The following is an 11,675-nucleotide window of genomic DNA, read 5'->3' as shown; positions in this document are numbered from 1 at the left end:
TACTGGAGAGCTAATTGGCGTAGAGTATCTCTATCACCAAACTGGAGAATCGTTCAACTACGAATACGAAACCCTTGAAAAAGAGATTGACGATGGCTTTGTTGACATGAACGATGAAGAGCTGTCGGCGGAAGTCTGTGATGTTGTCAAAGAAGAGACAGTTGATGATGATGACGTGGCCATGTCGGAAACTAGTTCAGATAGCGAAGAGGAATCAGAGGTAAATATATTTTAAGATCAAATACACATCTATGCCATCAGGAGTTTTTTACATGAAGACCAATTTCTCATTATTTATTGCTTCTGTCCTATCTCACAGGAATTAACCCTAAACCCTAAACCAGAGGACGAAGCCTTTGATGTGAGAGGGATTCCTGGATGGGACAAAGTAGACGCCCTGGCAAAAGCGCTCATAGCCATTGAGGGGTTGAGTGTAACAACTAGTCAGGCTACTAAAATCAAAGAGTTGTACCAGGCCCTTCTTGACTACGACAAAAGGCCTATCACTTTCCGAACCAAAACCATAAAGCCTACACGTGGCCGTTTTGCCAGAAGAAAGCGTTCTGGTCATATCACCGTGGAAGCGATGAAAAGGTAGATATTGTATTGGTACATTTATTGTGTGGTCGTTGACCTAATACCAATCTTTTGACAGTTGGCTACTATTCTTTGTTTTGAGTTCGATCGCTTCCTGTTCGTTCCCGTTTCCCAACAGTTTTAATTGTTTATTGTTATTCATTCAAGTGCGAGTGTAAGTACTAGAGTTTCACTTATCCATTCTTTTTTTCTATAACAGATGTTTCATTACAGCCGGTATGCCAGCTTCATCACCATCATTGAGCAGGCTTGTAGAAACAATTTGTATCCATCTGTGTGGAAAACACCCAACTCCACGTACCCAACACGGAAACCATGGGAGAAACGTATACACATCAAGATGGCGACTAGTGCTCGAGGAATATAACGCAATCAGAGCAAGAATTTTTAATAGCCAGGCACTAGAAGATGTAAACCTCCAGCTGTTCCACATCAACGAGACCACCTTGATGATCTGGTATAAAGATCAAGTGCGCCGCGATGAGGTGAAGCTGCTATTAAAAGGCCTTGATGTGCCTACAACATCGCTTGTCAGCAAAGAAAAGTTGCCACCAGCAATGTCAAGACCCTCGTTGGCCCCCAAGTCAATGGCAGAGTCCCATGAGTTTCCTGAGGTCCATGATACGACTGGCCATGCAAAGGTACGTGGACAGATAACTGCGCGATTGGCGGAGAAGAGCGTGGAGATCGACGACCAGCCAGCTGAAGCACCCGCTCCGCCTGCCCCACCTATTTCACGTACTACAGACTGGAGGCGTAGAAAATCAAAAGCGGAAGGAGACCAACCCGCCAGCAAGGTTCCGCGTAAGGTTTATGCCTGCAAAACGTGTGGAGAGCCCATGATGACAGCAGGGCACACACAATACAAAGGAAGGAGGTATTGTCCACAAGCTCCTGGGCAAATCCCAAAAGAAGAGTGGCTTGCTCTCAGAAAAAAAGAAGATGAAATAAAGAAAGCCACAACAGCAAAACTCGATTAATCCTTTAATCGCCTTTTGGTATCAAGACTGAAAAGGACTGTCCAAAAAGTGCAATGATGCATCTTTTTCATATTAACATTTAACAATTTAAACCTAGCACATATATTTTGTGCATTGAAAACCGTCATTAAATTCTATACAACACTCTATCAAAATGTTCAAGAAATGAAAAATCAAATCCGATCTTAAGCAAACACATATTGAAAACAGAATATGGAAATGAAATGATCAATATCGTGTATTTCTATATTTAAACATTTGGAAATTAAATAAAATGAACTATTTTCATAATAAAGGAATTATATGAAACTGTCTTAGAAATAAAATCAATTCATAATGATTATGCCATTATATTTTTCATTACTTTTTTCTGAAAAACAAAACGTTAATCGCAAAACAACTACATCAAAAAAACTGTTTTCTTTAAATAATAGGTTTTCTTAAAAAAAAACACCGTTTTTGGCTAGACACGCCCTTCATTTATTGTATTGTTTATGAAATTTGCATATTCACCCAGACCATGTGGGATTCCTGTTTAAGCAAATTGCATATTAACCCAGATGAATGGGATTCCTGTGTTAAGTACTGGGTTCCCTGTGTTAACCTTCATCTTTCTCTCTTTTCTCTCCCTTTTCCCCCCTCTTTTTCCCCCTTTTTTGCCCCATCGTGGCGAAGATTATGCCCCAGCTTTTGCGCAGGGGCCATGCTAATCTTCTCTGTATCGTTCCAATTTTAGTATATGTGCTGCTGTTAAGCGAGCACAACCTATAACTTATGGTTATTATATTTGTATGATGAAACAAGTTCCCATCCAAGCATGTGGGATCCGAGTAGGATAAAACAATGGCTTTGTTGCGAAGTGTGATCATCCGTGTGAGTGTAGGAATAATGGTTTGTTACGCATGCGCAATGAACGTATGAAGTCAGACAACTGTCGTTGATAACGGTATGCCTGATCCTACTTTGATACATGTTTTGTTCTTGACCGACAAGGTATGGTGAACTTTACTTTTCTACAATCGACCTTTATCCAAAATTATGGCCACAAATTCAAATAAGTTAAATTTTTAAAACATATGCCTACGCTAGAAAGAGCAACCTTTACTTGAGCCATCCTACAAAGATTCAATATCTGAAGTGTTATATATATGGCAGAGAAATAAGTTTAATTTTGACACATTTGAGTTTGCGACCAGCATTTTGGCAAAGGATCTATGGAACTAAGGTTCCAGTACTTTTGTGTACCTTTCAACTTCAGTACGGCCTTAACGTCTACATTAGTATATGTAATAGGACTCCTTGCTGTCCAATTAAGAAATAATTGAACCAGAAAAATTCTGAGGACCGTCCTGAATTTAAATGCAAACGGTAAGTTGACAAGTAAGTCGGGGTTCGAGTTTGGCCGAGGCCAGTTCGCTGGATTCGAAGTTGGTTCGTTAGGTTTCGTTGGTTACGTACGATTGGAACGATGGTCACAGCAATATTTTGGCGTATATAGACGGGAAAACTGAGAATAAATCAAGCCAGCACATAACAGAACAGATGAGTAACAGTTTAAACAGTTTCTAACGGCTAAAAAAAACACCAATATAACGGAGTCTAACGGCTAAAAAACCTCCAATTTTTGCCCTAGCGTCCTTGGTCCGAGCGCAAGGATGACACCCAAATTCGTGAAGCGTTGCAAATCGTTTTTAAAATTATAACTTCAAGGATATTGTTTTCTCGCTATTTTTGCTATAAAATTGCTTTAAAATGCAGCAGAAGCAGGAACATGTAAAAAAGGGTGAGCACCATGGATGTTGTTCATCGTTTCTTACTCGTAAATTTATTTTCTACATTTTGTGGTGCAAAGAAAAGATGAGAAACATTACTTACTCATAACTTTAAATAAAAGAGAAGAAAGGCAACTTAGTTTTTTTTTTTTTCTTTTTTGTTTTGTTTTTCAGGAAGGAACATTTCCAGAGGAAAGCTAGCACTGAGACAACTATGTGATGCACAATATTTTGGCATACTTTTAAATCATCTTCAGTGACATCATGCCAATGACAGAAATTTTCGTTTAATTTTTCTCTCCGAAAAAAAATATTGACCAATTGTTTTTTGTTTTTTTTCTCTCTTTTTTGTAGCAGGCTGAAAAAAAAATTCGATCACTTTTCAAGAGGTTTTTTTTAAAATATAGATTATACTTGTCTGACGATGGGTGTTTTTGCATAAATCGAAAAAAATAAAAAATACGTACACCTGTTGAAGCGTGACAAGTTACATAAAGCATGAATTAGTGTATTAGTACTGTCAACAGATTGGTATTTTATACTAAAAGATTAATATTCAAAGCTTTGAATTCAAAAATAAATAAATAAATAAAGGGGGTCACCGTACTAGTAGATGACCTATAAGCGACAAAATCTGAATTTTCCATCCAAAATCACCATTCCTGTTCGCGCGAACGTGAGTTGCAGTACTTTATACTATACCTTGAAAGTTGTGAAATTGTATTTGTAATCTTCAGGGGCCTTTAATTTATTTTGGAACTGAGTGGTCAAAATATTTTTTATTCATTCATTTTCACAAAGTCGATTATTTGTCAATTTTGTAACAAAACCGACCAGGTCAGGCAAAATTTTTAGTATGTTTCGAAAAACGCCCAATTTTACCTTAAATTTTGCATGAATGTACGAAATCTTTTGTCAGAATACATAGAGGATATTACATGGGCGCGCGGAGATACGCTGCGCTCACTCGTGAGATATCAATTATTGAACACGAGAAGATAAAATCCGTATCTCCAAGCGTCCATTTAATGTTCTGTTTATTATATAGATAACGATAGAACTTAAATAAAACAAAAGCTCAAAAATTCTTTATTAAAATACGTTACTATGTCAACAGGGATATCTTCACGTGTGAAAGATATGGTGTCTTCCACTGGTGAAATATATAAAGTTTTCGACACTAGAGAAAATCTGGTGTTTCATCGATATCTATATAATAAAGAAATTTTCAAAACAATGCTTGTAAACGGTAAGAATCGAGATGCGCGAAATGGATGCGCAGTAGCAAAAGTGCGGAACTAATCTAAACACATAAAACAGAGAGTCAGAGAGCGTCTAAGATGTTGATCTTATAAAACTGCTTGTTTAAACAGCATTACAATGAACCCTGTGCTGTGTTTACACGACAATAATTTCCAGAATGAAATATTTTTTCATGGATAATAAGATTTTTTTTTGTTTTGTTTTTGTTTTTGATTTTTTTTTTTTTTTTTTTTTTTTACACCAAACGTTGATTGATGTATCGCACGTTTACGTACTGTAGACATGCCATTCGATGTTGTACAAATATAAGTTTACTTTGGCCTAGTTTCAACATATGATAATAATGCGGCTCCGGCTTCGATGTGCAGCCTTCAGTATTCAACAACATAAATTTTGATGAATTAATTGTATGTAAGCAAAATGATTTCTGCAATTAGACGCACGCGCAGTAGACACGTTAATCATTTCTATACCACGTCGATCTAAGAAACATTTTTGCGGGCACTAGGACCAAAACTGTATGCGATAACTACATTTTATGTTGAAAAGAACAGACAACGGCAAAGCCTAGGGCACCGAAAAACCTTTAATGTCCTAATTATTCGTAAATATACTACCAATTTGTAGTGATTAACAAGGCAAATTGGCCTGTACTGCTGAAACGAAAACTTTGAACAAAATGTTGAAATGACAAGGTTCTTCGATACTTTGCCCTATATAATTGTTAAAACACGACTGCCAGATTGCACTTCATGATTCATATCCAGAATATCTCTTCAATTAATTAAAGTAAGTCAAAATTTATACATTGGTAACTCAAGTTTTGAACTATTTGTGCTTTTTTATGTTGTGGATAAATGGTCCTACTTGCTGGGGCACTATGATATTGAATATTAGAACAAAAAGGTCAGGATTTTAAGATTGAAATAATTTAAGGACTCTTCGTATGTAGGTGCCATTAAATATTCAGTTGTTGTTTCATCTACATATATATTTATTATTTTCCGAGCTTCCGGACCTTAGATCCAACATCATTACAAGTTAAAAAAAAAAAAAAAAAAAAAAAAAACACGACTAATTAAAGTGTTTACATGCGAAGCCAAAGTAACCATTTAGCTCGCTTTAAGCTTCCACTTGGTTTCTTACCAAGGTAATTGATGGCCTGCAAGCATTCCCAAGAGAAAAAGACGTTTTGCTAAGTTAGTATTGATAAAGTTCTATATTTTTTTACTGAACCCTCCAACATCTTTCTCTTATCTTATCTTCACATCGACATTCAATTATAGATTAACTATTTCTTTCTTTTTATTCCATTTTTCCTAAACTTTCTTATTTTATCCCAGTAAAACAATGTAAATTCAAATTTTTTTCACTACTATTTATTGTCATTTTTGTTACATTTCACATTTACGTGTAACCTCTTTATTATTGATACATCAGCTGTAGCTATACTTAGTTTGTAAGGCTTTTAGTTTGTAAAGCTTTTCTTTGAAGATTCGCTTAAGAGATGAAGTTTTGTACATCACCTGATGATTTATTAGACTATCAGTATAGGCGCATGGTATTTTCTGGAATAGAGTTCTGGCGCTCGCGCTGATATAGTGTCCAGGTCATTTTTGTTATTTTCTCTCTTTTTTTTAAATTCATTTTTTCTGCCATTATTAAAATTAGTCTAGTAAGTGAAGCGGGAAATACGTACGCAAAAAAAAAAAAAAAAAAAAAAAACAACAACACGTGATTTACAGTGCTACATATTTGCTGTGATACCAGTCACTAATGATGGTAGCACTCAAACTGACAACCTTTATCTGACAAAGGCAACTCAACTATATAGTATGGTTATTGTTATACAAAATTATTGTTGTCATCATTAATATTATCTGCCCATCTGCTCATCTATTCAGATTGTTATTGGAGCAATTCCTTAATTACAAGAAATGCAAATGTAAACTTTTAGAGCTTAGGGCCGGGAAACAAATGCACTTGAATACTTAGCATTCACGAAAGCAATGTGCATTCTTGAAAAACGTAATGTATGAGGAAATTCAAACTTAATACCAACTTGTACCAACAAGCGAAAGAAACCAACGTTATAACTTTTTGAGTTTTTTTCAAGTACAAGTACTGCATGTGAACATGGTGAACATGGCCTTCAGACTTTGTTGAAGAACCATTCTTGACTGTGAACCGGCCATGTGTGGCTAATTACTTAGTTCTCATGAGATCTAAATAAACTTTCTTTTTTTTTTGCTTATTCAAAAAACAAACAAACAAAAAAACTAAATAAACTAAAACAAAACAAAACAAAACAAAACAAAAACAAAAACAAACAAAAAAAGTTGTTTTGAGCAATTAAGATAACGATTCGCCGGGCAACATTTACATTTGGCCATGATCATTTTGTTTGGCAGGTGGTAATTTTTCATAAGTAGCTATATATAATATAAAAACGAAACAAAAACAAACAAAAAAAACGCAACAGCAACAACAACAACTACAAAAAAAAAACAACAACAACAAACAAACAAACAAACAAAACAAAACAAAGAAAAAAACCACTGACAGATTATTTTAAGGTGACAAAAAGTTGACAAAGTAAATTGATTTCAGTCTTTTTAGTGAGTCAATTGAAAGAGCCATTGAAGCATTATTACTGTACCATATACTGCATGTATGTAACTAGAATATTATAATATAATACAATTAACTGATAGAGAAATATTCATTCCCTATGCTTAGCTGTTTAAAACAGGTAATACATACAATCAGCGTGGCCTTCAGCACTTTCACGACATTAATTTAACCACTGAAATCTTCAGCCAATCAGAGAACGATATATAACACTTCGGAAAGGCTTCTCAGGCGGTAGAGGATAAAGCTTGGTTGATTGTTTTCGAAAGTTAACAATCATGGCCAGCCGCTTTGTGCCACTAGAATGCCTTTTGAGTTTTTTCAAGAGTAGAGTGCAAACTATTAATCCGTGAAACACTAATTACTAAATAGTACAAAATAGTGCTAGTTAAAGAAAAAAAAAAAACAATGGAATTTGCATGAAATTGTGATATTTAGTATTACTAAAGTTTCACGTTTATATTGTTTGCACTCTAAACGATTAGAGAAATAGCAAGTAAATAGAATGGAATGGTGAAAATAATGTCTTATTTAATTTTTCAACTTTAGACAAATTAAAAAATATATATATAATATTATATACACTTGATTGCAGAAAGGTTGTAGTATACATTTCTACAAATACCTAATTTATTCAGTATATTTAATGATATGCAAAACAGAAAACTCGCTTTATTTATTATTTGTTTCATTCAATGAACGTCAAAATATTTTATTCTTGTGTTTTACATCCTACAGATTAAAAATAAATAGGTTGGAAGGGTTAAAAAAGTAAAATTGCAATATGCATCTCATTGGGTATTTGTATAAATGTATAAATGTATACTACAACGTTTCTGCAATCGAGTGTATATATATATATGTGTGTATATATATATACATATACATATATATATATATATATATATATATATATATATATATATATATATATATATATATATATATATATATAAAGCATCCTAGGGAACCCAGGAGGCATCCTAGGAAACCCAGGGCAATATTCTGTCGCTCGCTTCTCGCTAGCAAGCGACAGAATTTTACCGCTGTGTTCCCGAGGATGAGTCGAAAGCAGCTGACGAATATGACGGATTGAAAATCAGAACACGGACTAATTGAAATCAGAAGAATCTGAAGGTTCACATATATATCCTTTGCTTGTGCTTATATATGCTTATGACAAGCGGTTGTCACTTCATGCGATTACTTTTTGCATGAAATTCTTCTAAATCCGATACTGATTCCGCCACGCAATTTGAAACCACCTTTACTAAACTAATCAAAACCCGGGTTCCAATTTTTATTTATTCTAAATCTTTTGGTTAGTATTTGTGATATTGTGATATATTGATACAAGAGAATATAAACTAAGAGAATGAATACCCGTGCCCCATCATGTGCACGCTTTGATGCTATCTTTAGAATGTATTCTAAAAATATCGTACAATGATATCATTTATTTGATCGTTCGGTTTTCTGCACGAGCATAGTACGCGCGTGCTCTACGCTGTTTGCTAACGTTTACTTGTGCTTTTCTTATGTTCAAATGTTCAAATCTGCCCTCAAAATGACGATGTAGGTCAAAAGCTTTGGAAAATAAATGTAAAAATACTCCAGAAAGTTGAACAAATTACTACTTCAATTTCCTGTCGTATTTGCCAAGCTTTCGACGTGCACATTCATATTCAGGGCAGAGTCGAAATAACGGAAGAACCACAAAAACGTAAGCAAACAGCGTAGAGCGCGCGCAGTAAATGCGCGTGCAGAAAAACAAATGGTTTAAAAATACCATGAACAAACTGTGCACATGATGGGTACAAGGCTATATAGGGGGAATTCCTTCTCTTAGTTCATTATCTCGTTTTGATATCTATAATGATTACATATTTATCATTCGAAATGGTTTTATTTATTGCTTAGTACAGAAGGAAATTTTCATTTTTCGATCGTCATGCATAATTATACATATATACATCTTAATTAAAAGTACCTGGATTGAACTCGATATTAGATTAATGCTTGAAATTTCAGCTCTTCATATCTTTCATTCGAATAAATTCTTCTTTTTTTTTGTTGTCATACTTTGTTATTAAAAAAGAAAAAAACGAAATTAAACTCATGGCCATTTAGGTCGGACCTTGATCATGACATAACAATATTGCCAATTAAAGCTTTTTATAATAATATGCATTTGAATTTATTCTTTTTTTTTTTTTTTATCCATTATTATTAAAAAAAGGGCAAAACGAAAGAAAACTCATTGCCATTTAGGTCGGACCTTGACATATCGATATTGCCAATTAAGGCGGCGGGATTCAAAGAGTTGAAGACGTCAAAAACAGTTGGATCCAAGCGATCTATTGTGGAAGTTTCTATAGAAGGATTTAAACAGCTGATTGCGACTGTTTTTGTTTTCTTTTAACTGAGCATGAATTAAATCTCCGCTTTTATAGATAATATTGGTAAAAGTGATTTTTACGAAGTAGGCACAGGCTTTGTGCACCCGTTAAAAATGGATGTTACAACTAAGAGTTTGCAGGTGCATATATCAGGTACGACTAAGTGTTTAGTCAGCTCGGTCATGAGATTTGTTTTTATTATGAGTTTTTGAGCAGCTCACAGTAGTAGATTAATGGCACAATGTCAGGATATAACCCACCCCGAATGATGGAAAGTAATATCATGTTAACTTAACTTTTTGAAGATATTAAAATATTGATATATAGCTACTTATGAAAAATTACCACCTGCCAAACTATATGATCATGGCCAAATGTAAATGTTGCCGGTGAATCGTTATCTTCATTGCTCTAAACAACTCGGTTTCGAAGTAACTGGTTTGGACTTTTTGTCTTTAAAAATTAGAAACATGCTTTCCAAAATTCATAATATTGTGGGAAGAACAATATTGTGATAAATGTTCTAACTGGAGCTAAAAATAAAAATCTGAGCTGAGATCCAATCTGGAGTTCAGATCTTTTTCTGAGCTATATTTCCATATGGTACGCTGCCATAGATAATTTCATTCACATTTCAAACGTTGCTCAAAGACTATCACACGAACACAAACATACTTTATATGATAAATGGGTTAAGTCATAATTTTTATTTCAATTTTCTGCTGCCAAATAATATCATTCTTTATTTGAACCAGTAATTAGATCAAGAGAAGTGACAGTTACCACTAAGCTATCAGATAAGTAGAAAAGGGACATTAATCAGCGAACGTAATGAAAATGAGCAGTATGGAACTGGAAAAGAACTAAAGAACAAATATAGAATTCACGAAAAAGCTTATTCTCGCCAAAAACTATTTTCTTGAAGAAAGGCTGTTACACAAGGCTAAAATTTTGGTTATTCAGAAAGTCTAACTTGTTTGGAAATGGACATGACCGATGAAAGTGGAATCAAAACCCAAAACAAAAAATTTTATTCGAAAATGAGGTTTAGACCTTCATTTGCTTATTACCCATATATTTTCTATAAAAAAGCCTGACAAAGCAACATTCTAACAGAGAAATAAGAGAAAAATATCATATGCCCTTGGCAGGATTTGAACCCACGTCTTCGGTATTCTAGTCCGATGTGTTAACCACTACACTACAAGGACCAACCACGCTGGTAACGCAGCCAGAATATGAAATGTAGGGTATTCGTGAGGATCCCAGAGCGATATTTTTTTCTCTATAGGTAAGTTGAACACCGTAAATGTACGCAGATAATAGACATAGTAAAGTAGAAATTATGCGTTCTTATTTCTCTACTTCATTATATACACACCGAACGCATAATTTCTACTTTACAACATTCTAACACTAATGCAACAAAACATCTTTTTACGATTGAAAATACCGCTTGAAACAGGCATTTTATCATAGTACATCAGTTTCTAACTGTTTAAAAAAGGTTTTGAGTGTTAACCCAAACAACGAAAATTGGGATCAAAACTCATACGAAAGACTAGTTTTTGGCGCTTTTTGCCATTATTGCTTGTTATTGAAAAACTTTTACTCTTAATATGGAAATGAGCAGGAAATATATTATTAATAGTAAGAAATTATAATGATAAAAAAACATCTACAACCCCAACGTCATAAAGGTGCCGATCCGATTCTCATAGTCCGCTGTTTATTTTCTGTGGTATTAAGAATTCTTTTTTTCCAGACCGAAAAGGCTTATGTGCTTCCTTCAAAGTAATTGCTATCTGGCACTACATTTGATTCTTATAATTCTGCTTTTGTAGAGGTATTAATCAGCTCTTTGTTTTAGAACTCCAATATATACAGAAGTTGTGTAATACAGCTAATTGTTGCTAATTTTTTTAAGCGCTTTTTTAAAGCGTTATGGATACTTCTACCATCGACATGGACATATCATCCCTATCATCATCAGCAACAGCCTTTTAGCGTATTTTCTTATCCTCAGTTTCAGA

General features: G+C 34.3%; 1 non-coding gene across 1 annotated transcript; it reads right to left on the bottom strand.

Moving 5' to 3' along the window:
• Window positions 1-2,267: 2,267 nt before the first annotated feature.
• Window positions 2,268-2,339, bottom strand: LOC116295587 (U6 spliceosomal RNA). Its single transcript, XR_004197030.1, has one exon. It is a non-coding gene; the product is annotated as a U6 spliceosomal RNA (small nuclear RNA).
• Window positions 2,340-11,675: the final 9,336 nt, after the last annotated feature.

The sequence above is a fragment of the Actinia tenebrosa genome, unplaced genomic scaffold (genome assembly GCF_029948245.1).
Source record: "Actinia tenebrosa isolate PJP-AT-01 unplaced genomic scaffold, QUT_ActTen_1.0 PGA_scaffold7__59_contigs__length_16204524, whole genome shotgun sequence".
NCBI classification, from domain to species: Eukaryota; Metazoa; Cnidaria; class Anthozoa; order Actiniaria; family Actiniidae; genus Actinia; species Actinia tenebrosa.
The sequence above is the reverse complement of the archived record's forward strand: the minus strand, read 5'-3'. Positions and strand labels throughout refer to the sequence as shown.